Raw genomic sequence first — 27,514 nt, forward strand, 5'->3', positions numbered from 1 at the left:
AACTTGGTGATGGTGACTAGAGAATTCTGTCAATCACTATCTTATCTGGAAGATTAACTCCCACTTGATTCAAGCGATTGTAGTACCCAGACAATCTGAGCACATGCTCACTAGTTGAGCGATTTTCCTCCATCTTTTAGCTATAGAACTTGTTGGAGACTTCATATCTCTCAACTCGGGTATTTGCTTGAAATATTAACTTCAACTCCTGGAACATCTCATATGGTCCATGACGTTCAAAACATCTTTGAAGTCCCGATTCTAAGCCATTAAGCATGGTGCACTAAACTATCAAGTACTCATCATACTGAGCTAGCCAAACGTTCATAACGTCTGCATCTGCTCCTGCAATAGGTCTGTCACCTAGCGGTGCATCAAGGACATAATTCTTCTGTGCAGCAATGAGGATAAACCTCAGATCACGGATCCAATCCGCATCATTGCTACTAACATCTTTCAACACAATTTTCTCTAGGAACATATCAAAATAAACACAGGGAAGCAACAACGCGAGCTATTGATCTACAACATGATTTGCAAAATACTACCAAGACTAAGTTTATGATAAATTTAAGTTCAATTTAATCATATTACTTAAGAACTCCCACTTAGATAGACATCCCTCTAATCCTCTAAGTGATCACGTGATCCAAATCAACTAAACCATGTCCGATCATCACGTGAGATGGAGCAGTTTCATTGGTGAACATCACTATGTTCATCATATCTACTAGATGATTCACGCTCGACCTTTCGGTCTCCGTGTTCCGAGGCCATATCTGTATATGCTTGGCTCGTCAAGTATAACCTGAGTATTCCGCGTGTGCAACTGTTTTGCACCCATTGTATTTGAACGTAGAGCCTATCACACCCGATCATCACGTGGTGTCTTAGCACGAAGAACTTTCACAACGGTGCATACTCAGGGAGAACACTTCTTGATAATTAGTGAGAGATCATCTTATAATGCTACCGTCAATCAAAGCAAGATAAGATGCATAAATATAAACATCACATGCAATCAAATATAAGTGATATGATATGGTCATCATCATCTTGTGCTTGTGATCTCCATCTTCGAAGCACCGTCGTGATCACCATCGTCACCGGCGCGACACCTTGATCTCCATCGTAGCATCGTTGTCGTCTCGCCAATCTTATGCTTCCACGACTATCGCTACCGCTTAGTGATAAAGTAAAGCATTACAGCGCGATTGCATTGCATACAATAAAACGACAACCATATGGCTCCTGCCAGTTGCCGATAACTCGGTTACAAAACATGATCATCTCATACAATAAAATTTAGCATCATGTCTTGACCATATCACATCACAACATGCCCTGCAAAAACAAGTTAGACGTCCTCTACTTTGTCGTTGCAAGTTTTACGTGGCTGCTACGGGCTTAAGCAAGAACCAATCTTACCTACGCATCAAAACCACAACGATAGTTTGTCAAGTTGGTGCTGTTTTAACCTTCGCAAGGACCGGGCGTAGCCACACTCGGTTCAACTAAAGTTGGAGAAACTGTCACCCGCAAGCCACCTATGTGCAAAGCACGTCGGGAGAACCGGTCTCGCGTAAGCGTACGCGTAATGTCGGTCCGGGCCGCTTCGTCCAACAATACCGCCGAACCAAAGTATAACATGCTGGTAAGCAGTATGACTTATATCGCCCACAACTCACTTGTGTGCTACTCGTGCATATAACATCAACACATGAAACCTAGGCTCGGATGCCACTGTTGGGGAACGTAGTAATTTCAAAAAAATTCCTACGCACCCGCAAGATCATGGTGATGCATAGCAACGAGAGGGGAGAGTGTGATCTATGTACCCTTGTTGACCGACAACGGAAGCGTTAGCACAACGCGGTTGATGTAGTCGTACGTCTTCACGGCCCGACCGATCAAGCACCGAAACTACGGCACCTCCGAGTTCTAGCACACGTTTAGCTCGATGACGATCCCCGGACTCCGAGCCAGCAAAGTGTCAGGGAAGAGTTCCGTCAGCACGACGGCGTGGTGACGATCCTGATGTACTACCGTCGCAGGGCTTCGCCTAAGCATCGCTACAATATTATCGAGGATTATGGTGGAAGGGGGCACTGCACACGGCTAAGAATATGATCACGTGGATCAACTTGTGTCTATGGGGTGCCCACTGCCTCCGTATATAATGGTTCAAGGGGGGGTGCAGCCGGCCAGGAGGAGGGCGCGCCAGGAGGAGTCCTACTCCCACCGGGAGTAGGATCCCCCCCTTTCCTAGTTGGAATAGGATTCGAGGAGGGGGAAAGAGGAGAGAGAGAAGGAAGGGGGGGGCGCCGCCCCCCTCTCCTTGTCCTATTCGGACTAGGGGGGAGGGGCGCGCGGCCCATCCCTGGCCACCTCTCCTCTCTTCCACTAAAGCCCACTAAGGACCATATACCTCCCGGGGGGTTCCGGTAACCTCCCGGTACTCCGGTAAAATCCCGATTTCACCTGGAACACTTCTGATATCCAAATATAGGCTTCCAATATATCAATCTTTATGTCTCGACCATTTTGAGACTCCTCGGCTTGTCCGTGATCACATCCGGGACTCCGAACAAACTTCGGTACATCAAAATGCATAAACTCATAATATAACTGTCATCAAAAACTTAAGCGTGCGGACCCTACGGGTTCGAGAACAATGTAGACATACCGAGACACGTCTCCAGTCAATAACCAATAGCGGAACCTGGATGCTCATATTGGCTCCCACATATTCTACGAAGATCTTTATCGGTCAGACCACATAACAACATACGTTGTTCCCTTTGTCATCGGTATGTTACTTGCCCGAGATTCGATCGTCGGTATCTCAATACCTAGTTCAATCTTGTCACCGACAAGTCACTTTACTTGTTTCGTAATACATCATCTCACAACTAACTCATTAGTTGCAATGCTTGCAAGGCTTATGTGATGTGCATTACCGAGAGGGCCCAGAGATACCTCTCCGACAATCGGAGTGACAAATCCTAATCTCGAAATATGCCAACCCAACATGTACCTTTGGAGACACCTGTAGAGATCCTTTATAATCACCCAGTTATGTTGTAATGTTTGGTAGCACACAAAGTGTTCCTCCGGTAAACGGGAGTTGCATAATCTCATAGTCATAGGAACATGTATAGGTCATGAAGAAAGCAATAGCAACATACTAAATGATCGAGTGCTAAGCTAATGGAATGGGTCAAGTCAATCACATCATTCTCCTAATGATGTTATCCTGTTAATCAAATAACAACTCTTTGTCTATGGTTAGGAAACATAACCATCTTTGATTAACGAGCTAGTCAAGTAGAGGCATACTAGTGACACTCTGTTTGTCTATGTATTCACACATGCATTATGTTTCCGGTTAATACACTTCTAGCATGAATAATAAATATTTATCATGAAATAAGGAAATAAATAATAACTTTATTATTGCCTCTAGGGCATATTTCCTTCAGACCGCCGTATCCTCGGTGTTGTCACTGTTGTTCCAGCGCTTGTATCTATTGCATCGAGACTTGTCTTTGTTGCTTTTAACTTCAGGAGTGCCGGCATCGCTTGTATTGTTTTTGCTACGGGCCAACCAACTGTCCTCGCCTGCACAAAACCGGGTCATGAGTGACGTGAGGGCTGCCATGGATTTTGGCTTTTCTTGGCCGAGGTGGCGAGTGAGCCATTCGATGCGGATGCTATGCTTAAAAGCTGCTAGAGCTTTGGCATCCGGACAGTCGACAATTTGGTTCTTTTTAGTTAAGAACCTTGTCCAGAATTTCCTGGCGGACTCTCCGGGCTGTTGAACTATATGGCTTAAGTCATCAGCGTCCGGAGGTCGAACATATGTACCTTGGAAGTTATCGAGGAAAGCCTCTTCCAAGTCCTCCCAGTTGCCAATGGAATTTTCAGGAAGACTATTTAGCCAATGCTGAGCTGGCCCTTTAAGTTTTAGAGGGAGGTATTTTATGGTATGGAGGTCATCTCCGCGGGCCATATGGATGTGGAGAATGAAGTCCTCAATCCACACCGCGGGGTCCGTGGTTCCGTCGTATGATTCTATGTTCACGGGCTTGAATCCTTCTGGGAATTCATGATCCAAGACCTCATCAGTGAAGCAATGAGGATGTGCGGGCCCTCTATATCGGGCCGTATCGTGACGCGGCTCTGATAGAGTCTGTCTGTGGTGTTCGGCCCCCGCATGACTAGGCTTGTCACGTCCGAATAGGTGTCCGTGCTCACGTGTCAAGGCGCGTCCTCGCGATCCATAGATTGATCTTGTATGTCCTGCTTTATTGTTCAGGTTCTGCCGGAGGTCATATGTATGGCCATGGGCTAATTTACCTCTGCCTGAGCGATGAAGCTGGGCAGGCTGGTGTTCGGCATGAGTTGCCGTTTTGTCCCGACCACGTGGAGGTCGGTCGGCTGTATTGTGCGATGGTGGTATGTATTTCGGCACCTCCTCGTCGAACTGAGGTAGCAATTTTCACTTTGGGTAGCTTTTGGTTGGGCGCTTTAGGCCGTATTCTTTGGCTACTAGGACATCAGTCCATTTATCATTGAGCAGATCCTGGTCAGCTTGAAGCTGCTGCTGCTTCTTTTTTAGGCTCCTTCCCGTGGCTATTAGCTGGCGCTTGAAGCGCTCCTGCTCAAGAGGTTCCACGGGCACGATGAAATCTTCAGTGCCAAAGCTCACCTCGACTTAGGAGACCGAAAGGTGATTATCGTCCTCCGAATCTTCGTGTGTGGCCTGTTCAACAGGGCTGACCTGTTCATCTTCCCATTCATCTTGTTTGTTTGCTTCATCGACGGGGTCTTCGTTGTCTTCAACACCTTTTGGAGTGTCATCTTCTCCTGTGCCGATGTTGCTGTCTTTACTACGGCGTGACCTAGAGCAGTGCCGCTGACGTTGGCGCTTGGACTGTATTTTGGAAGGTTTATCCTCAGCTGGGTCTTCCTTATCATCGCCGCTGTGCTCCTTTGGTGCATCCACCATGTATACGTCATACAAGGAAGTGGCCGTCCAGCGTCCGGTGAACGGCGGGTTCTGGGCCCCCTCTTCTCCGGCATCTTCATACATACCATCGATGTCCTCGGAGTCGTAATCAAGTTTGTCGGTCAAATCCTTGATCATGGCTATAAAGTGGGTGGCAGGTGGGAAATAAAATTCTCCATCGTCAGCCCCTAGTTTGAGCCGGATATAGTTCAGCTAAGAGTCCTGTGCCAAGGACATGTTTTTTAATGAGTTTAGACATCGCCCAAAGGCGAGTGCTGGAAGATGTCTGTGGCGCTGAATTTGAAGATCGATAAACAATCAAGCTCGGCGTCCGCGGGCTAGCACGGTTCGGAACCTATGGCCGGAGACGAGTCCAGCGTTCCGGTGGCATAGGCATCGTGTGAGGCCAGGTCCATGTGCGACTCCAACACCGTGGGATCTGCGGCCTCCGGGGTGGGGTTAATCTTCCCGTCTTTGGATGGCGTGGCCTGCTCCGGCTCTAGGGACAGAGTGGTTATAGGAGCGATCTCCTAGATGCGGCCCGATGACAGATTTGGGTCATGATCATCGGGGTGACCGGGAGCGGCCACCGCGGTATCGAATCCAGCGGAGATCAAGTCTCCAAAGATGTTCGCGACGTAGGTCAACCTCCCGAATCTGACCTGATGGCCAGGGGCGTAGTTTTTGATCTGCTCCAGATGGCCAATTGAGTTGGCCCGCAGGGCGAAGCCGCCGAACACGAAGATCTGCCTGGGGAGGAAAGTTTCTCCGCAGACAGCGTCGTTATTGACAATTGAAGGGGCCATCAATCCTTTCAGCGACATAACAGAGGAACTCTCAATGAAAGCACCAATGTCGGTGTCAAAACCGGCGGATCTCGGGTAGGGGGTCCCGAACTGTGCGTCTAAGGTTGATGGTAACAGGAGACAAGGGAAATGATGTTTACATAGGTTCGGGCCCTCTCTACGGAGGTAATACCCTACATCCTTCTTGATTGATATTGATGAGTATGAGTATTACAAGAGTTGATCTACCACGAGATCATGATGGCTAATCCCTAGAAGTCTAGCCTGTATGACTACGATATTGAGTACCCCTATCCGGACTAAGTCCTCCGGTTTATATAGACATAGGGGGGATCTAGGGTTACATAGAGTCGGTTACATAAGATGGAATCTTCATAGTTGTTCACCAAGCTTGCCTTCCACGCCAAGGAGAGTCCCATCCGGACACTAGTACAGTCTTCGGTCTTCATATCTTCCCAGCCCATCAGTCCGACCCATAGATAAAAGGCCGGACGCTCGAGGACCCCTTAGTCCAGGACTCCCTCAGCGGGCCTGGCTATGGCCCTACAAATGTCCCTGGCAAAGGTCTTGCCGGGGTCTCAGGGGCGTCCCCAGCAAGTGTCTTGCCGGGAGCCTTTGTCTTCTGGTTCTCATCTAGTCTTGTAGGCTTCTGTTCATCACAGAGATCTACATGCCACCACGCTGGTGCCCCCTGAGCCTTGGTTCTAATGTTGTTGATGGTGCTAGAACTCTCAGGCTCGAGGGTGGTGTCCTTGCTGGCGTTGGGCAAGTTGCCCCAGCAAGGCCCTTGGCGGGGCAGCGTAGGTCATCCCCGGCAAGGCTCATGCCGGGGGAAACCCACCTTGCCCTTCACTCTTCGCGCCTCTGGTCTCAGCGCAACCCTGGTAGTCTCATATCTTTGCTTCCTCTGCCCCATCGAGCGTGGCCGCTAGTGTGGCTACAACTGCCCGTCCACAAGTAAAGGGGTACAGAAGGCCCATACTTTTGTACACCGACAGGAGCCCCTGGGCCTGGGCCACACATAAGCGTGGAGCGTTGTTGGGCCAAGCCCAGAACGGTGCGCGGGCACGTGTGGCAGAGTTTTTACCATGGTAAATCTGTCGCCGGTTGCGCTTCTCCACGATCTGCATTGAGTGCGTGATGTGGGGGTCATGCATGGAGCGGTGGCTACATGCTTACGTCACGTCGTGGTAAATGGTAAAGAGGCGGCCCACGCCTTCCCCATAAAAAAGGGAAAACTATAGGGGCACTGCTCATTTACCCTCTACGCCCTCTCCAATCTCGGAACCATCGTTCCCCTCTTCTTCCTCAAGCACGGACTGAAGATTTTGCCTCTGCTCGCCGCTGTTGCGCCCCCATTGCCCTCGATTCCCCACTCCTTCCCAGATGCTATGGCGCCCAAGACGAGCAAGGGCAAGGGTGCGGCCAAGGACGCCATGGAGAAGGAGACGCCGTAGAGCGAGTTGGTGGCGCTTCGGACGCAGTGCGTCTTCTTTCTGTCGATGGTCGACATGATCACCCTTAGGGACCTGTTCAGGCCCCTGTGGTGAAGGGAGACGTCGGGGAATCCCGCCACGCGGTACCCCTTCTTCATCAATTACTTCTCCTCAGGCTTGGCCCACCTTTCTCTAATTTCTTCAATGACGTCATGCATACCTACGGCTTCCACCTCCTGGACCTTACGCCGAACGCCGTGGCGTGCATGGCCTTCTTCACCCATCTCTGCAAGGGGTTTGCCGGAGTGCTCCCCAGCACGGCGCTCTTTCTCCACTACTTCTATCCCCGCACCAAACCAGGGGGCACCATCTCTAGGTGCATCACCTGGATCCCGAGGACCCATGAGAAGGGCACGTACCCGGAGGGTGCTTAGAAGGAGAGGTGGGAAGAGTGGCGGGGCCGGTGGTGCTGGATTGAGGAGGCAGATCCGCAGGAGTTCTGCCGGGTCCGTAAGGCACCACCAATCCACAGAAAGGACTGGGGCGATCTTGACGACAATGGCAAGAAGCTCACAGTCGCCACCACCAGGATCCGTCATCTTACTTCGGCCGGGCTCACCATCGAGATGATTGGTGCCGATGTCATCCGCCGCCGGATTGCCCCACTGCACAACAAGGGGAGGCCAACCTGGGACTTCAGGAACACGGCTGACATCATGAGGCTCCGCCCTGGCCTGAAGCACAATTTCACGATGCTGCAGCACGCCCATCTTTTTCAGGGGCTCTTCCAGCTCAAGATGGATGAGGCCGGTGGAGTCGAGAGGACCGGCAAGGCCGTCAAGGCCGGCGGGTCTCTGTTTGGGTTGCCAGTGGGGGTGGTCCTGTTGAGAAACAACTCCCTCCAGACCGACATCATCGCCATGATGCTGGATTTCAATGCACATGGCCTCGACCCAACCTGGGTCGAGCCAGAAGCAGAGCAGGTGCAGGAGTTCTTCGACAACCTGTCGGAGAGGTATGCTCGCGACGATCCACTGCTCATCAAAGACACCACTCAGGAAGAGATGGCATACATTGCCGCCAGGGCGGAGGAGGCGGCAGTCGCCAAGGAGGCCGGCAGCATCGGCACCATGGAGGACGAGGCCGACATGACCGCGGAGGAGAAAGAGCTCGCCGACTGGGCGGGTCTGCCAAGGAGGCCAGCGGCATCGGCGCCGGGGCTCACCTTGTCGAAGACGTGGTCGAGGAGTCGACCGAAGAGGAGGCCGAGGCGGACAATTCCTCGGCCCTGGGGAAGAGACGTGTCCTGTGGCAGGATAGCTCTGGTGAGCCGGTCCGGCCTGGCAGGACCACGCAGTGGCAAACAGGCCTAGGCGCTGCCAGTGTGTCATACGAGCGCCGCAGTAGCAAGGAAGAAAGCAGCGGTCGCCGCCTCTTCCTCATCCAAGCGGCGCAGGACGCATTTGCCTTCCCCTCCCCCCTTGTACGATGGCCCGGAGGTCGACTTCGACCTTGGGTCCTTCAGCTCGAAGAGGAAGTGGAGGCTGGTGGACGAGGATGAGTAAGCATCTCGCCTTTCCCCATTTCTGACCCTCAGCCTGTGCCATTTTCCCTGACTTGACCTTGTCTTTGCCGTGACACAGAGATGCTAGCCCAGAGAGTGGCGAAGAGGGACAAGGCTTTGATGGCGACAAGCCCCCAGTGAGCGCTCCGCGCACGCCGGTGTTGGTGGAGATCAGCCCGGATGCCAGCCCTCGACGCAGCGCCCGCTTCAGTACCCAGCATAAGTTCATTACTCACTCCTCGTCGATGGGCGTTGGTGCATGACTCCTTGGTGCTGACCTTGCCGGGTTCGCTGGAGGAGAGCGGTAGTAGGAGGAGCCGCTGAGGGCCACCCCCAACACGCTGCCCCCACCGACCACGCCGCCCAGAGGGGCGTCCCCGGCAAGGGCACCAAGCACCGAGCCCACGCGCATGGAGGAGGAGGCAAACTTGGGTGGCGGTGGCTCCACCCCGGCAACGAACGTTGGCGGGGTGGGAACCACTTCTTCCCCAACTCGGCACGGGTAAGTGGCTGGCCTCCTGTCCCTGTCTTTTTTTCCTTTGTTCTGAACCTTGATCTTGGCCTCGTTGCATCTTCTGTTTTCTAGATTCCAGACCCTCCCTCGATGGACCAGGACGATATCAACACCGTCATCGGGGAGGTCGCCGAGGACGCCAAAGCCGAGGCCACCAAGATCACGACTAAGGAAGCCGCCAAGTCCACCGCCAAGGGGCCTGTCGGGGGAGCCGGCGAGACCGCTGCCGGGGGTGGCAAGGGGTATGTCGGGGAGCCCGACAAGGCCACTGCCGAGGAGGCCAGCAAGGCCACTGTCGAGGAGGAGCTGGCCGACGACCATCTTGCCTCCCCTACAGCCCCCGCTCTGGGCAAGTACTTGAAGGTGGGCGATGATCTGTTCATCCACCTCCCGGGGACGGCGGGCACCAGAGCGCCAGCCGAAGGGGAGGTGTTTGATGATGAAGCACTTGCCACCGTCGAGCTCCAGGTTTTTGATGAACCGAGCGCGGGCGGCGGCGGTTCCCAGGAGGAGCAGCTCCTCCGAGCCATGAGTGCTAACTTCCAGAAGCTCCAGGCGCTCCACTGTGCCCGCCAAGACAAGGTAAAATCCAGGATGGAGGCGGTGGCCAAGGCAGAGGCGGATTTTACGAGCACGTCCACTACAAAAAAATACACTTCCGTGATGATACGTGTTTGTCACAGTAGGTCGCGTCTTTTGTCATGCATGTACATCCATGACAAATTTATGACAGAATCAAGATAGTCATACCTGTGCTGTCGTAGAAGTGTTCCATGACATTACCAAAATTATCATCACGGAAGTTTCCACTTCCATGACGATAAATCGCGCATCACAGAAGTGCTTTCGTCAAGGGTGACCGACATGTGGCATCCACCATAATGGAACGCCGTTAAGCTATCTGGTCGGGTTTTGGATCCGATAACCCGTTAACAGCCATGACCAATGGGGATTTTCCACGTGTAAAATCATCATTGGCTAGAGGAAACACGTGTCGGCTCATCGTTGGGACAGGAGGCGCCTATGATAGGTCAACACGTGGCACGGCCCAACAGTGGCCCATTCGGTGAAAAAGGCCGGCCCAGTAAAAATTAGCAGCCCGGCCCATATAAGGCCTACTTGTGTCAGGTCCATTTAAGCCCACGGCCCATACGAGATGTGCCAATTCAGCCTGTTAAAGATTTGACACCATTGCAGCCCATCGTCAGTTCGAGCCAGTTAACATCCCGCTATATATTTGGGCTCAATATCGGCCCGATGAGATTTCGGCCTATTAACGACCCATTTAATGGATGGGCCAATTTTCAGGATGTAGATCTTTCGGTCTTTTAGCGTTCCATTTAAATGTTGGGCTAATTTCCGGCCCGGTGTGTCTTTCAGCCTGTTGTTGGCCCATAAATCTGATGGGCCATTTGTAGTCGGACCTGAGTTTCGGCCTTTTAGCGGCCCATTTAAGTGTTGGGCCAATTTCTGGCCCGGTGTCACTTTCAGCCTGTTGACAGCCCATAAATTAGTTGGACCAATTGTAGTCGGACCTAAGTTTTGGCCTTCTAGCGACCCATTTAAGTGTTGGGCCAATTCCCGGCCCTGTGTGCCTTTCGGCCTGTTAACGGACCATAAATGAGTTGGGCCATTTGTAGTCGGACCTTAGTTTTGGCCTCTTAACGGCCCATGCCCTTCATAGTCCAATACCAGCCCGGTTTCTCTTTCGGCCTGCTAAAGGCCCACAACACAGTTGGGCCGTTTACAATACGACCTGACTTTCGGCCTCTTAGCGGCCCATGCTCTTCATGGTCCAATACAAGCCCGTTGTCTCTTTTGGCTTGCTAAAGGCCTATAGTATAGTTGGGCCGTATGTAGCCCAAACTTAGTAACGGCCTGTTAACGGCTCGTGGAATAAATTGGGGCCACCTGTTGCCCGCTTCGATGTCGGCCTGTTAACGACCCGGGAGGTAAGAGGGCCGACCATTAACTTTCGGCCTAGTAACGGTGTAGGATCGAAAGTATGTCTAGAGGGGGGGTTATTAGACTACTTGACCAAATAAAAACTTAACCTTTTCCCAATTTTAGTTCTTGGCAGATTTTAGCTATTATAGGACAAGTCAAGCAATCATCACACAATTCAAGCAAGCATGCAAAGAGTATATTGTCAGCGGAAAGTAAAGCATGCAACTTGCGAGAATGTAAAGGGAAGGGTTTGGAGAATTCAAACGCAATTGGAGACACGGATGTTTTTCCCGTGGTTCGGATAGGTGGTGCTATCCTACATCCACGTTGATGGAGACTTCAACCCACAAAGGGTAACGGTTGCGCGAGTCCACGGAGGGATCCACCCACAAAGGGTAACGGTTGCGCGAGTCCACACAGGGCTCCACCCACGAAGGGTCCATGAAGAAGCAACCACCCACAAAGGGTCCACGAAGAAGCAACCTTGTCTATCTCACCATGGCCATCGCCCACACAGGACTTGCCTCACTAGCGGTAGATCTTCACGAAGTAGGCGATCTCCCTGCCCTTACAAACTCCTTGGTTCAACTCCACAATCTTGTCGGAGGCTCCCAAGTGACACCTAGCCAATCTAGGAGACACCACTCTCCAAGAAGTAACAAATGGTGTGTAGGTAATGAACTCCTTGCTCTTGTGCTTCAAATGATAGTCTCCCCAACACACAACGCTCTCTCATAGGATTTGGATTTTGTGGAAAGAAGATTTGAGTGGAAAGCAACTTGGGGAAGGCTAGAGATCAAGATTCATATGGTAGGAATGGAATATCTTGGTCTCAACACATGAGTAGGTGGTTCTCTCTCAGAACATATGAGTTGGAATTGTGTATGTGTTCTGATGGATCTCTCCTCGAATGAAGAGGTGGAGGGGTATATATAGCCTCCACACAAAATCCAACCGTTACACAGTTTTCCAATCTCGGTGGGACCGAATCAACAAACTCGGTCAGACCGAAAATGTAAACCTAGTGACCGTTAGAGATTTTTGGTGGGACTGACATGCAACTCGGTGGGACCGATATGGTTAGGGTTTGGGCATAACGTAATCTCGGTGAGACCGATTACACAAACTCGGTGAGACCGAATTTGGTAATAGGCTAACCAGAGAGTTGGTCAGGCAAACTCGGTGGGACCGATTTGCTCTTTCGGTGAGACCGAAAAGTTACAAAGGGGAAACACTGAATTTACATTGCAATCTCGATGGGACCGATTCGCTCTTTCGGTGAGACCGAAAAGTTACGAAAGGGAAACAGAGAGTTTGCAATCCCATCTCGGTGAGACCGAGATCCCTATCGGTAGAACCGAATTGCTAGGGTTTGGCAGTGGCTTATGACAAGTGAAACTCGATGGCGCCGGATAGGAAGAATCGGTAGGACCGAGTTTGGCTTAGGGTTTAGGTCATATTTGGATATGGGAAAGTAGTTGAGGGTTTTGGAGCATATCACTAAGCACATGAAGCAAGAGGCTCATTAAGCAACACCTCATCCCTCCTTGATAGTATTGGCTTTTCCTAAAGACTCAATGTGATCTTGGATCACTAAAATATAAAATGAAGAGTCTTGAGCTTTTGAGCTTGAGCCAATCCTTTGTCCTTAGCATTTTGAGGGTTCCACTTTCACATCCATGCCATGCCAATCATTGAGCTTTCCTGAAATAATCATCTTGGAATAGCATTAGCTCAATGAGCTATATGTTGTTATGAATTACCAAAACCACCTAGGGATAGTTGCACTTTCAATCTCCCCCTTTTTGGTAATTGATGACAACATATAGATCAAAGCTTTGACAAATGATAATAAGCATGAAATATATCGTCGCTTTGAGAAGTATGTGATAAGTAAGAGCTCCCCCTAAATTTGTGCATATTTAAAAATTTGCTTTGGACTGCAAATGCACAAGGAATTAGAGTCATGGGTTACTCTTCCATGTCACATACATCTTGGTGGAGCGCTGAAAATGATAAGAATGAAATACATGCACTCATCACCAAGAATAGTGAATGATCACATAAGGTAGGTAAGATGATAGCATTAAGCAAGCATTAAGTGTAGCTTATGATCAAACACATGATCATCAATGTCTCACAAGCAATGACATAGTATCTCAAGCACTCAAAAGCAAACAAAGTTCAAAAAACCACCAAATAAAGCAAGAGAGAAAAAAGCAACACACTCTCTCTCGAAGCCTATGATCTATACATTTTTCTCCCCCTTTGGCAACAAGTTACCAAAAAGTTCCTAGAAAATGCATAGTACTAGATCGACGCTCAGGCTTGATCTTCAGGTGGTGGTGGAGTCCGGATCACTCCAAGGACGAAGGCTTCTGTAGACGCTGAAGTAGACGCTGGAGTTGGAGCTGAAGTAGATGCTGGAGCTGGTGGAACTGAGGCTGTAGCTGGTGCAGAAGTGGTGGCTCTGGCGTCAGCAACTGGCACGGCAGATGACCTCGGACCTCGTGGCACTCTGGCAAAGGCATCAGTGGTAGTCCTGCCTCTCCTCTCCTGCATGTCAACCTGGAGCTGCTCCACTGCAGTCTGAATCTCTGTCACCTTGACATCCAAGTCATAGAACTTTTGTTCCATGATTCTCTCTAGGCTTGCCTGGTTCTGAGTTAGGGTGGCTAGTCCTTTCTCAATCCGCAGGGTGGATGCAATCAGGTAACCAAGCTGCTCTTGTTTGGTTTTCAAGAAATACTCAGATGCCTCCTCTTGAGTTGGCATCTTGGCAGCTTTCTCCTTCCTTGCCTTCTCCTTCTTGGCTTGTGCTTGGGAAGATGATGGTTCATTTTCAGTCATCACAACTTGATTGTCCTCAAAATCTGGACGGATGGGCAGGTGTTCCTTGTCCAAAAAGTATATGCCCGTGCCCATCTTTGAGTTAATGAGCTCCTGAATTTGTGGGGCATACCCACAGCTCCTCTTCTGGTCTGCTGCAGTCCTCTTGATTGTTTCTACTATGAGGCTCATCACCTTGAACTTCTGTGGCACATCAAATACATGAAGCGAATTGATTGCATGGCCTCTGATCATCTTGTGATCTCCAGACTTGGGCAATAAGGTGTGCCTCAGTATCCAATTGATTGTTGGCAGCCCTGACAGAAGATAATGCACTGAGCCAAATTTGAAAGTGTCAAGTGCTTCATTTGGAATTTCCTTGTACTCTTGTACGGCCCATTAACTTAATGGGCCCACTAAAGTTCATTCATGTCTTTAGGCCAAATTAGATAATTTGAGCCCATTATGATGAGCAAAGGTACGACATACAGGGAATAATGTTGCTCATCCAGAATATATTACAGGAAATTACATCCACTAGGCAATCAAAGATTGATGCCAGTGCAAATAAATGAGCAGAACCTAACCATCTACAATGTCACAATCTGCAACCTCAGCACAGATGACGCACATAAGCATGTGGGCAAGTTCTTGCTGCTTTGCCACACTGTCTCTGAAAACATTGATTAGTTGTTGTGTCGCACGACTCTGCACCTCTGATTCATCCACCATTTCCATCATTGCTTCAGCCATTAATTGCTTCACAAACATACATTTATTCCGTTGCATTCGAGACAAAGGATACTGAATAGATTCAGATGGCGATTTTGACAGGCTTGTATTATTGATAGTGGAGAGTGTCTTGACCACTGCATCATAACATAAATTAGGTCGGGAACTGTTGGTGTCAAAACCGACGGATCTCGGGTGGGGGTCCCGAACTGTGCGTCTAGGCCGGATGGTAACAGGAGGCGTGGGACACAATGTTTTACCCAGGTTCGGGCCCTCTTGATGGAGGTAAAACCCTACGTCCTGCTTGATTAATATTGATGATATGGGTAGTACAAGAGTAGATATACCACGAGATCGGAGAGGCTAAACCCTATAAGCTAGCCTATGGTATGATTATATGTTGTGGTTGTTGTCCTACAGACTAAAACCCTTCGGTTTATATAGACACTAGAGAGGGCTAGGGTTACATAAGGTTGGTTACAAAGGAGGAGATATCCATATCCGTATTGCCTAGATTGCCTTCCACGCCAAGTAGAGTCCCATCCGGACACGAGACGAAGTCTTCAATCTTGTATCTTCATAGTCTAACAGTCCGGCCAATGGAGATAGTCCGGCTGTCCGGAGACCCCCTAATCCAGGACTCCCTCAGTAGCCCCTGAACCAGGCTTCAATGACGATGAGTCCGGCGCGCAGTATTGTCTTCGACATTGCAAGGCGGGTTCCTCTCCAAATTCCGTGTACCTATCGAAATAGTGTCCGGCCTCTTGTGAATGTTGCACTCCTTGGCTTCCACGCCCAATAATGGCCACTTTCCACGTGTCGAGCGAATGTGAAGAGCCAGGGTGTTTTTACACTTACCCCCTAGCTGTGTGAATGGCTACCTATTAAAAAGACGAGGATTCAGATCAAAATCACACCATCCTCCCTTGGCGAGCCTTCATCGGAGCGCATTCGACAGAGATCCATTCTATCATGGCCGGTCGATGCAGCTCCTCCTCTCGCCCCCTAGCCCCAAGCCTGGAGATTGGGAGAGATGTTCCGTCCCGCACAGCAAATTAGTGATGCTTCAAACCAAGGGATTTCTTCCCCCAGCGTACCTGGTCCCAGTTCGAGCCGGGCTTGCCACCTATAATGGCGGAGAGCAAGCGGAGAGCCTTCCCAATCCCTCCAAGGGAGAGTGGGTATGCCTTGTCCCTTATTTGGTAAGAGGGCTTGGATTTCCAATTCATCTGTTTCTCTAGGGGCACCTGGAGTTCTACGGCCTCCAGTTGCATAACCTTACGCCTGCCTCCATGCTGCATATCGCGGGATTCGTAGCCCTTTGCGAGTTGTTTTTGGGCTGTGAGGCTCATTTTGCTCTGTGGAGGAAGTTGTTCTGCCTTGTGCCCCGTTCTCAGAAGGGGTCAATATATCAAGTGGACGGAGCCGAAGTGTGGCGTATTACCGGGACCGGATACCTGTCCGGAACCCCAAAGAAGACGTCCGAAGACTGGCCTTCAGAATGGTTTTATATAGAAGACGTCCCCCTCCCGGATCCTATTAGAATCTGCCTTCCGGAGTTCGACAACGCCCCTTTGAAGAAGCGCCGGAGCTGGCGTCCATGGATCTCCCTGGAGGAAGATGACAGGGACGTTCTTTACCTGATGAGCCGGATAAGTTTTTTAGCTCGATCCGGATTGACCATGACCGAGGTCATGGTCATATGTATTATGCGGGGGGTGCAACCGCTTCAATATAGAGGCCACCCCATGTGGGATTTCAACGGGGACGATGACGCCACCCGCCACGGCCGCAAAGGGCCGGGATCGGCTGCTGATCTAATAAAGATCTTATCCACTTTGTACAAGGGAGAAGAGGAGGAATTCCTTCGTGTCAACCCACAGGGCGGATTTTCTATGTACAATCCTCCGAGCTGGGTAAGCGGAGACTTTTTCTCGCCCATCCATTTCGTATTCCCATAGTTAAGTATTCAGTCTAGCGATTTCATTGCAGGAGCTGCACCAGGCTGTAAAGGAGATAAATAGCCCTCCTCCACAACCCGAGGACCCTAGACGGTCCGTTGACCTGGCCTCCCAGGAGGATCCGGACATATCTATGGAGCTGATCGATGGGGTATTTTACCAATCGAGTAATGACAATGCTTTGGTGGCCATTACGGCCGATTACCCTGGGCTACTTCCAGCCTCACAGGTGACTGAGACCGAAGTCCCAGCACTTCGAAAGGGGATCCGTCCTTGCATTTTTTTATTGCCGTATAACAGCCGTGTTTTGCAGGGGAGGTCCTCAAGGCGGAAGGCCGAGCCTGCAGTGACTAGCCAACAAGGTGCCGCGAGGCCAGGCGGGCTGAAAAGACCCGCAGTCCGGATTGAGACACGGCGCAGCGGTACGGCACGCCGTCTTTATTGCAAGACATTATTCTCAGAGTTATATTAACGCCCATGCCTTCTTTTCAGGAAAAAGAGCGCTCGCTGGACTATACCCGGAGAGGCTACCAATCGCGCCTCCACCAGCCAGGCTCCAAGGCCGGATTCGGAGGCGGGAACGAATATGAGGCGTGCGCCTGGCGCTCCTCTGATAGAGGATGCGGATAAAATGTTCGCCACCAATTCCGAGGTGGAAAGTGCCATGAACCATAGGCGTCACCAGACTGTTCTTCGTGACGCTTGTTTCTCCCAAGAGGCATTGGATGCCTTCAACTCGGGAGATGCGTACCTACGTGCTGCTCAAAATGGTCTAGCCAGAGCCACAGAGCAGTATGGAAAAGACATACGGGTGAGAAAATTTGGTGATTATATATATCAGGAGCCCCTGAGACTTGAAACAGTTAGGATAACTGATTTAAGGATCATTTGTTATGCAGGTTCTTACAGAAAAGAATACTCAACTGTCCCAGGAGATGGAAGAGTGCAAAGCCCAACTTCAGGCTGCACTGGCCACAGCAGGTGAGCCCAAAGAGACCCCCTCTGGTAACATATCTTTCGAATGATAAGTATCATATAGAATGCAGCGTATATGCAGATCTGACCATAAAATTGCAGATGACGCTGGAATAAATCCGGATAAGCAATAGCTCCTATGCCAGCTGAAGGCCGGTGAGAGCGTGCTTGCGAGGGTGAGGCAGGAGAAGAATGATCTCCTAGATGCCAACACCAAGCTGGGCGTGGAACTAAAAGATGTTCATGCCCAACTATCAGACTCTGTTAAGGAGAATCGGCGGCTTCGACGCGACATATTTAGTAAGTGCTTGAACGAACTTTGAAAAAGAGTTCGGCGAGGAAGCTGGCTGACAGAGTTATGTCTGTAGGTATGCTAAGAGGTCATCCTGCCGAGGAAATACCCGGTTCAACGGGTGACCTTCTTCCCGAGCTCTCGCACCTGCACGAACGAGTTCGGCAGGTGATGCAAGGCGTCGCCCAGGCCTTGTGGCCATCCGTCTCCATACCCGAAGGCCTTGGAGAGCTTGCAGAAAAGCTGAAGGGAGCGCGACGGCGCTTCTGATTATGGAAGATATCGGCCTGCCATCAGGGCGCCAGGGAAGCCTAGGCAATGGTGAAGATACAGTACACGAAGGCTGACCCGAACCACATGGCCGAAGTCGGACCTATGGGGCCCGATGGGAAGGAAATCCCTGTGAGCTTAGTGTACGACCAAGTAGAATTGGCCACAAAGTATTCCCAACAGGACTATAGACTAGACAGCCTATTGGATGGTATTGAAGAGGAATTCAACCAGTCAAATTGACTATGTAATTTTAAAGTGACATATATAATGCCTTCTAGCCGGATTGTAGATCGTTTGTCGTGGCGGACCTTTTCACTTCAACCTCGGGACCCAACGGTCCGGAGTGTATTTGAATACCCTCTCGGTTATGTAAGAACCGGGGCATGCGTGGAGACCAGGCGTAGGGGTCATTAGTGCTTTATCAGACAAGTGCCCAACTAGTTGTGTTATATTACATGGGTAGTAAGAAACATCTACCAGGGAGAATAGTTCCGTTAAGGGTTCCTTTCCCTGGGTAAGCATGCCCTAAAGTGCATGTCTGGACTACGATAAGAAGCACAGAAAAAGCATCTGGGGGCAAATATGGATAATAAATAAAAGTCATCTTTTGTTCACCGACCGAATATTCCCTTAAGAACGCTAGCTTTCGGCTTCACCCAGTCTGAGGTACACGTCCGGCTGACCCGGCGGTAACAATCGCAGAGGTGCTCCCCTTATGCCCTAGCCGAATTAACGGGAACATAGGGCATAAATACAAGAGCCAGGCAACCCAGCTTGGCCAAAACTTAAGTCATATCGATGCATATAATGGTGAAAAAAGGTACATGTGGAAGTATAACACATGTGTTGGGCGTGAGGCCCAGGTAAATAATTTAAGCTTCTATGAAAGAAGCCCCCAGGTATGAAGAGTGCGGCTAGTGCATCTGTAATGTACGAGTGATGCACAAGGTGACCCTTGAAGGCCTAGAGAAATAAAAGAAAGAAAGGGAAACAAGACAGATGATGCATATGCAGAAAATGGACAAAGGGAGGGGACTAACATAGAGTCCGGTGCTAGGCGTAGAATCTTCGAAGCCTGGCTACGTTCCATGGGTTCGGCTCGAGTCGACTAGTCGATGCATCCCACAGTCGGTAGGCTCAACCGGTCAGAACTTGGTCGATAATGAAGGGACCTTCCCATTTGGGCTCGAGCTTGTTCTTTTTCTTATTCGGCATTCGTAGAACTAGTTCGCCAACGTTATAAGTTTTGGCACGTACTTCTCTGCTTTGGTATCTGCGAGCCTGTTGCTGGTAAAATGCGGAACGGGCTTTGGCTACGTCGCGCTCTTCCTCCAAGGTGTCCAGACTGTCCTGCCGATCGAGATCGGCTTCTCTTTCTTCATACATGCGCACTCGAGGTGAGTCATGAATTATGTCACAGGGCAGGACTGCCTCTGCGCCGTACACCATAAAAATGGTGTATATCCGGTACTATGATTCGGCGTGGTCCGCAGCCCCCAGAGTACGGAGTCGAGCTCCTCTACCCAGTGCGTGTCATACTCCGTTAAGGAGCGCACTAATCTGGGTTTAATGCCGCTCATTATAAGACCATTTGCTCGTTCGACTTGACCGTTGGTTTGTGGGTGATAGACTGAAGCATAATCGAGCTTGATGCCCATTTTGCTACACCAGAGTTTTACCTCGTCGGCCGTGAAGTTCGTGTCGTTATCAGTGATGATGCTGTGGGGGACGCCGTAACGGTGTACAACCCTGGATATGAAATCTATCACCGGTCCGGATTCGGCTGTTTTAACTGGTTTAGCCTCTATCCATTTGGTGAATTTATCCACCATGACCAATAAGTATCTTTTTCTTGTGGGTTCCCCCTTTAAGGGGTCCAACCATGTCAAGCCCCTAGACCGCGAAGGGCCATGTAATGGGGATTGTTTGGAGGGCGGTGGGTGGCATGTGGCTTTGATTTGCAAAGAGCTGGCAACCGGTGCAACGTTGGACCAAGTCATGTGCATCTGCCCGGGCCGCTGGCCAATAGAATCCTGTATGGAAGGCCTTGCTTACAAGAGCCTGGGCTGCAGCGTGATGACCGCCGAGTCCGGCGTGAATTTCTGCCAAAAGGTTCCGCCCTTCCTCTTTGGAGATGCACCTTTGAAGGACTCCGGTAGCGCTTTTTTTGTACAATTCTCCCTCATGGACCCTGTAGGCCTTGGATCGCCGCACTATGCAGCGTGCCTCATTTTGGTCCCCCGGAAGTTGCTGTCTAGTTAGGTAGGCCAAGAATGGTTCTGTCCACGGGGCAATAATGGCCATTATTTCGTGGGCTGAATGTGTTGTCTCGGTGGCAGAGCCTCCGATTGTGTCAGAGAGTTCGGTATTGGGTATTTTGGCTGGGTCCGGACTGTTGTTACCGGTGTCCCCTTCCCATGCTACGGATGGCTTGAAGAGCCTTTCTAGGAATATGTTGGGAGGGACCGTGTCACGTTTTGCGCCGATGTGGGCGAGGATATCCGCCTCCCGATTGTTTTCCCAAGCCACATGGTGAAATTCGAGCCCCTCGAACCGAGCTGACATTGTTAGGACGGCATTGCGATAAGCTGCCATTTTCGGATCCTTGGCATCAAAGGTCTCCATTTATTTGGGATATCGTGAGGTTCGAATCCCCGCGCACTTCTAGGCGTTGAATGCCCATGGATACTGCCATTCGGAGACCATGTAGAAGGGCCTCATATTCGGCTGCGTTGTTGGAGTCCGTATACATTATCTGTAGTATGTATTGAATCGAATCTCTTGTTGGGGACGTCGAAACGACGCCAGCCCCCAGACCAGCCAACATTTTGGAGCCGTCGAAGTGCATGATCCAATTTGAATATGTGTCTTACTCCTTAGGGAGTTCGGCTTCCGTCCACTCGGCAACGAAGTCAGCCAAAACTTGTGATTTAATAGCTCGCCGTGGCTTGTAAGTTATGTCGAACGGGAGGAGCTCAATGGCCCATTTGGCAATCTGGCCCATCGCGTCGTGGTTGTTTATAATATCGTTAAGTGGTACTTCCGAGGCTACCGTTGTCGAACACTCTTGAAAGTAGTGTCGCAGCTTCTGGGATGCCATAAATACCGCGTACGCTATCTTTTGATAATGCGGGCACCGTGATTTGCATGGAGTAAGGACAGTGGACACATAGTAAACCGGTTTTGAAGGGGGAATTTATCATGAGTTATTGCCATAGTAAACCAAACAGATTAATCATGAGTTATTGCCATATTACCTGGCCTAGATTTACTAGAAAGAAACAATGGGGTTGCCTTGCTGTTTTTAGAGTTTGTCTTCTTTTCTTCAACAGCCTGCACAAAATTAACACACTAGCATTGCTATCATTGGCCAAGTCAGATAATAGGAAAGCAACATTGACACAACGGACGTTTGGGCAACTAGCCTACACCAAATTATCACAATATGGCACAGCTATCATCAGCCAGGTAAGGTAATACGAAAGCAACATTGACACAATGAATGAATGGGCAACCAGAGAAGCACTACAATTCAGTAATGTGCGTGATATGAGATAACACATTCATGCAGCTCAGTACGCAAAACTACCAGGCCGTTTTCCTTACAAAAATCAACATTGGCGCCTTTAACATTTTGCTACAACTAATTTTAGATCATATAAAGGTTAGATTCACGCCGATTAACAAAATACATGTTCATGTAAAAATATAGTGATATACAACAGGTACTTACATCAGCACTAGAGCACAGAGAATTCCCGCAAGATATTTTCCTTGAATACGATCCCAATGGAGGAAGTGTTGTATCGTTTAACCTTATTTTCTAAAAGAGAGACAGGTAAGAAACATGTAGAAAATATGATCAGAATGCTATAAAATTTCATGATGCGAGGATACGCACACGCTTCTTAGAATGGAGTTGACATTCTTTTGCTGGACTGGAGCGGACTAGTTCTTTGGCCACTGGAATCTGCTTATTATCAGTGGGAGTTGGGTTTCTCTATGCTGGAGCAGTATCTATGAAAAATGGAGTTGTTTTATTATCTCCCGGCGTTTGGATCTTTTTGCAAAGACCTGGTTTGTAACCCTTTAGATTCTAACATAGTCGTCTTCCCCTTGCATGCCTTATATAGAAGAATGGTGATTCAGTTATAAAACATGCTATAGCAGAGATGGAATAGGTATTGAAGAATAGAAAGGCATGACATATTGACATGTATTCACTCCATCCGGAAATAAATGGATGGGTCTAGGCGTATTTTAGTTCTAGATACATCCAGTTTTATCCATTTCTACGACATTTAATCCGGACGGAGGGAGTATGATGTAAGAGCTAGGGATACGACAGGACAACACAGTAAAAAACACTGAAAAACCCACTACAGAACCAAATTATTCAAACCCACTGATATGAGATTGTACACTCATGCACCTCAGGATGCAAAACTACCAGGCAGTTTTCCTTGCAAAAATCAACAATGTGGCCTTTAATCATACATTTTGCTACAATTAAATTTAGATCAGATAAAGGTTGGATTCACGCCGATTAACAAAATACATGCTAATGTAAAAATATAGTGATATACAATAGGTACTTACATCTACATTGGAGCACGGAGAATTCCTGCAAGAATCTTTCCTCATAAACGATACCATTGCAGAAAATCCTCTATCTGTTAAGCTTATTTTCTAAAAGAGAGATGAGTAAGAAACATGTAGAAAATATGATCAGCATGCTATAAAATTTCATGATGCAAGGATACGCACACGCTTCTTAGAATTGAGTTGACATATTTTTGCTGGACTGGAGCGGACTAGTTCTTTGGCCACTGGAATCTGCTTATTATAAGTAGGAGTTGGGTTTCTCTGTGCTGGAGCAGTATATATAAAAACTAGAGTTGGTTTATTATCTCCTGGCATTTGGATCTTTTGCAAAGGCCTTGTTTCTAACCCTTTAGATTCTAACATAGTCGTCTTCCCCTTGCATGCCTTGTATAGAAGAATGCTGCTTTAATTATAAAACATGCGGTAGCAGAGAGATGGAATAGGTGCTGAAGAATAGAAAGGCATGACATATTGACATGTATTCCCTCCATCCGGAAAAAATGGATGGGTCTAGGCGTATTTCAGTTCTAGATACATCCTTTTTATCCATTTCGGCAACATGTAATCCGGACGGAGGGAGTATGGTGTAAGAGCTAGGGATACGACAGGACAACATAGCAAAAAAACACTAGTTGAATGTAAAACTATATGCTAACGGAATACGTACAGAAATAACTAATGCAACATACATGTGTATGATTGGGAAAATAAGATGGCATTGCAACAGAGCACTAGAATAGCACTTCAATGTAAAAAACATGGTATGGTAGACACATGAAGTACATACTGATGAATAACAATGCATAAGATATTCAGAAGCATGATGTCCAAATTAAGCAGATGGCATTGCGATAGAGTAGAATGACAGTACTTGAATTTGAAAACATGTTATCATGAATGGAATAGGTACTGAAAAACAGGAAGACATGACATATTTACATGCATGATCAGCATGCTAAGCACATGGGATTGCAACAGAGTAGATACACTCCAGGACATTATATGCATGTTGTACCCATATCACAGACCAATTTAGAGCAAGGACCTTGTGGGGTGAAGAGGATTCATCATCTTTCTGCAAGTCTTCTGAAGAACTGCCTTTACATGTTCCATCATATTGGGTATCATTGACATCAAGTTTATTGGCCTTTACATTCCTCCGTGAGGTTCTTGTGGATATATCAGTGTGTGCAATTATATCTGACATGCATGGAAGACAACTAGTAGTTAGATTTATGTACTGAGTGCCTGTAGGAGACGACATAAATGGTAGGAATGGGGTTAACTAGCAGCAACAGGTCTCATAAACTAAAGGGAGAACACATATGAAAGCTACAGAATATGTATCGTTTGTACTCGAGATTAACTAGGTGGCACACAAAAGTATTAAAGAACAACATAGGAAATACTAGAAGTAGTATAATACTATAATCACCAGCCTGTGGGATAGCATTGGCTGATGGATGATAACTATGGAACAATGTTACCTAAAGAACAAGTATCTTAGCTGAACTATGGAACAACGTTAACTCCTGAACAAGACCCATAAGAGATCAGCATGAATATACAGTGAAATGTGATGATCTATTTTCCATGCTTAGATGAATAACAAAGGCATAAATGTTGCACACAAGTAAGATGAGGGTACAACCTATCTGGCTGCCATCCATACGAGTGAGCATCATGTGCTGACTTATCGATGGCCCTGCAGTTGTTGTGGCTGTGCATGTCGGGCACGCGCATTCGATGCAGGGAACTGTTGAGTGGGGACTATAGCTCCCTTCTGCTGTATGCTTCCCTTGTTGGAGCAGCTGGGGTGAGTCGGAAGACGGTGTGTCTGAAGATGCAAATAACGCATAATGTTAAGAATGACATATCTCTTTGATCTGAAGAAATACACTAAGAGATCAACAACAAGGTACGAGAGTGGTCACACGTCTGTTGACTGAAGACTAAATTGGGGTCACACAATTTTATTTTATTTTGGTACTGTCCGATCTACGCCAGATGGATGGCCGTCTTGTGCCTCCCGTCTGACACTGTTCGGAATCTTCCCCGAAGAGCCAGCGACCAACGGCAGAGCAGCCTGCCTCCGCCGTCCGTGGCCCTGGCCAAAACCCCGCTGCCCGCCCCACCGCACTGCCGTGGTTGCGCCGCCCCCGGGCCAATCCACAAAGACTCCCCGTCATCCAGATCCGGCGGTGGCAGTACCTTCAACCCACGCAACTCTAAAATATAGCCATCTAAGCTCTGTTTCCACGGCGAACTTGCGGCCCCGCACCCTTACGTTAGACACCAACCAATCGACAGCCTAGGAGCTCCGCCGCCTCGAGGGGTGCTGCTTCCCATTGCAAATCGATTGGCCCAGAATAAAAATTCAGACAATTGACGCCTAAATAAAGTGATTTGAGATGAGGGTGCAACCTATCTGGCGGCATGGTGAAGTAGGCAGGTCCAGCTGCCGAGTCGGTGAGGCCAGCGTGGTTGCGGTGGCGAGCGGCGGCAGGGAAAGAGCGATGTCGCGACGGTCGACGGGTATGCCGAAGCAGCGCCAAGACTCTGGACAGATCCGAAGTTGGAGCCGCTCCAGCACCGTGAACAACGGCAGGGGTGAATCGGTTCCTGTACGGTTCACGCGGCCGTCGTCGAGGCAGCACCAGCAGCACGGAGTAAGAGGCACACGGCCCAGTGCACGACGGCAAATGGACAGCGTCTCCGGCATCAGGGAGGAGGGCGGCTGTGAAATTGGTGCGGTGGGGGTGCCATGGAGGTGGGGCTGAGGTTTCGCGGCTCGGGTGAAGGGAGCTTCCCGGGGAGGAGGTGATTTGGCACCCACGAGGTATGAATGTGGGCGGGCGGGAGAAATTGGGAGGGGAGTGGAACCATGTCTTATGGACGCATTTGTCTGAAATGTGAGGGGGAGTTATAGTTCTACCCTTCCCTATAGGCTTCTTGGCTTGGGTCTGTGTATTGAGGGTCAGGGATAGTAGAGTAACTTTGCTTCTCTGGGCGGGAGCGATTTAGGGTGAGGAGGGCGTGTTTTGAACTATAGTGGGCGCGAGCGATTTCGGGCGAGGAGAGCGTGTTTTGAAATAGTGGGCGCGAGCTATTTCAGGCGAGGAGAGCATGTTTTGCCGACCATGGTTTATGAATTATTCGGCACATGTCATTTTAGTCGAGGAGAAGGCGCGCTTGGATGAAGTTACGAACCTACCCTCGATGTACAACGGGCCAATTGATGCGTGTCCCACATAGAACGGTAATTTCACGTCTCCCATTTATTTGCTTGGGCGAATTCCACCGAGTAGAGAGGATGTTTAACGGTTCGTTCAAATTTTGGGAGAATGAGCATCCACGTCTACTTACCAAGTCGATTCGGATCAAATTTTGAAATATTAGCTTGCCACTTCTTTTTTAGATGGAGAGATGATGCTCAGGAGTAATGTGTTTTTACATGCTCGTTGCTAGCGATTTACTATATGACAAATAGTTGACCCACTCAAAAACGCGAATCAAACCCAAAATGAAATATCTTGATTCAATGAAATAGCTCATTCAGTAGGTCAAAATAGTGAACTAAATCCAAAATTGAACACCTTAATCGAGTAGCATGTTGTACAGTATTATAGTACTCCATGAACATGTTGAAAGTCAAATTAATGAACTTGTTTGATATATGCATATATCCGTTCATGTGTGGATTGCAGACAACATGTTCTCCAATTTAAATATTTGAATGCAAGTTTATATCGAAACATGGTTTATATCAGTCTTTGATGCATAAAACGCGACCTCCCCCTCTCCCGGACTCCTATTCTCTCTCTCTCCCTCTCCCTCTCTATCTCTCTCTCGCCGACAATCATCAATTCCGTCGCTCGCATCCAACACAAAAACCTTGTTCGTCCCTCTCCCTTTCTCTCCATCTCTCTCTCTCTCTCTCTCTCTCTCTCTCTCTCTTTGTGTGTGTGTGGGGGGGGTCTTTCTAGTTCGCATGCATATATACACCATCTATAGGTCTCTCTCGCACACTATGTATGATACTCTAGCTAGTCCAAGCTAGATATCTTGGGTGCACTCATCGTACGCACACAGATTCCTTGGCTCTTTGCCTGTAACTCTCTCACGCACCACTATGTCGTCTCGGAGCTCTTCCCCCCTCTCTCAAACTCTCCATCCACCCGGGTCACACATACACATGCATATCTCACTCGCACTTGATAGGCCCATCTAAAACTCTATCTCTCCCCCTCGTTCTCTCTCCATCTCACACGCGCACACACACAATCTCATGCCCAGCTAGCCAAGTATGATGGTCTCTCACTCAATTGTAGGCACACGCAGTCCCCCCTATATGTATATGACTAGCTAATCTTAGTCTCCATCACAAACATGTGCATGGTCTATCTCGATTTCTCTCGGGGCATCTTTCTATCGTGCACGCACTCCCTCGATCTCCCACCCATATAGTCCCCTAACGATCTCGACGGGATCTCTCTATCACAAACACACCCTCTCTCCCTCCCCATGCATCCATGCCATCCATGTGTCCCTCTCGACCTTTGTTCCTTG

Source organism: Triticum dicoccoides, chromosome 3A, assembly GCF_002162155.2.
Source record: "Triticum dicoccoides isolate Atlit2015 ecotype Zavitan chromosome 3A, WEW_v2.0, whole genome shotgun sequence".
Lineage (NCBI taxonomy): Eukaryota > Viridiplantae > Streptophyta > Magnoliopsida > Poales > Poaceae > Triticum > Triticum dicoccoides.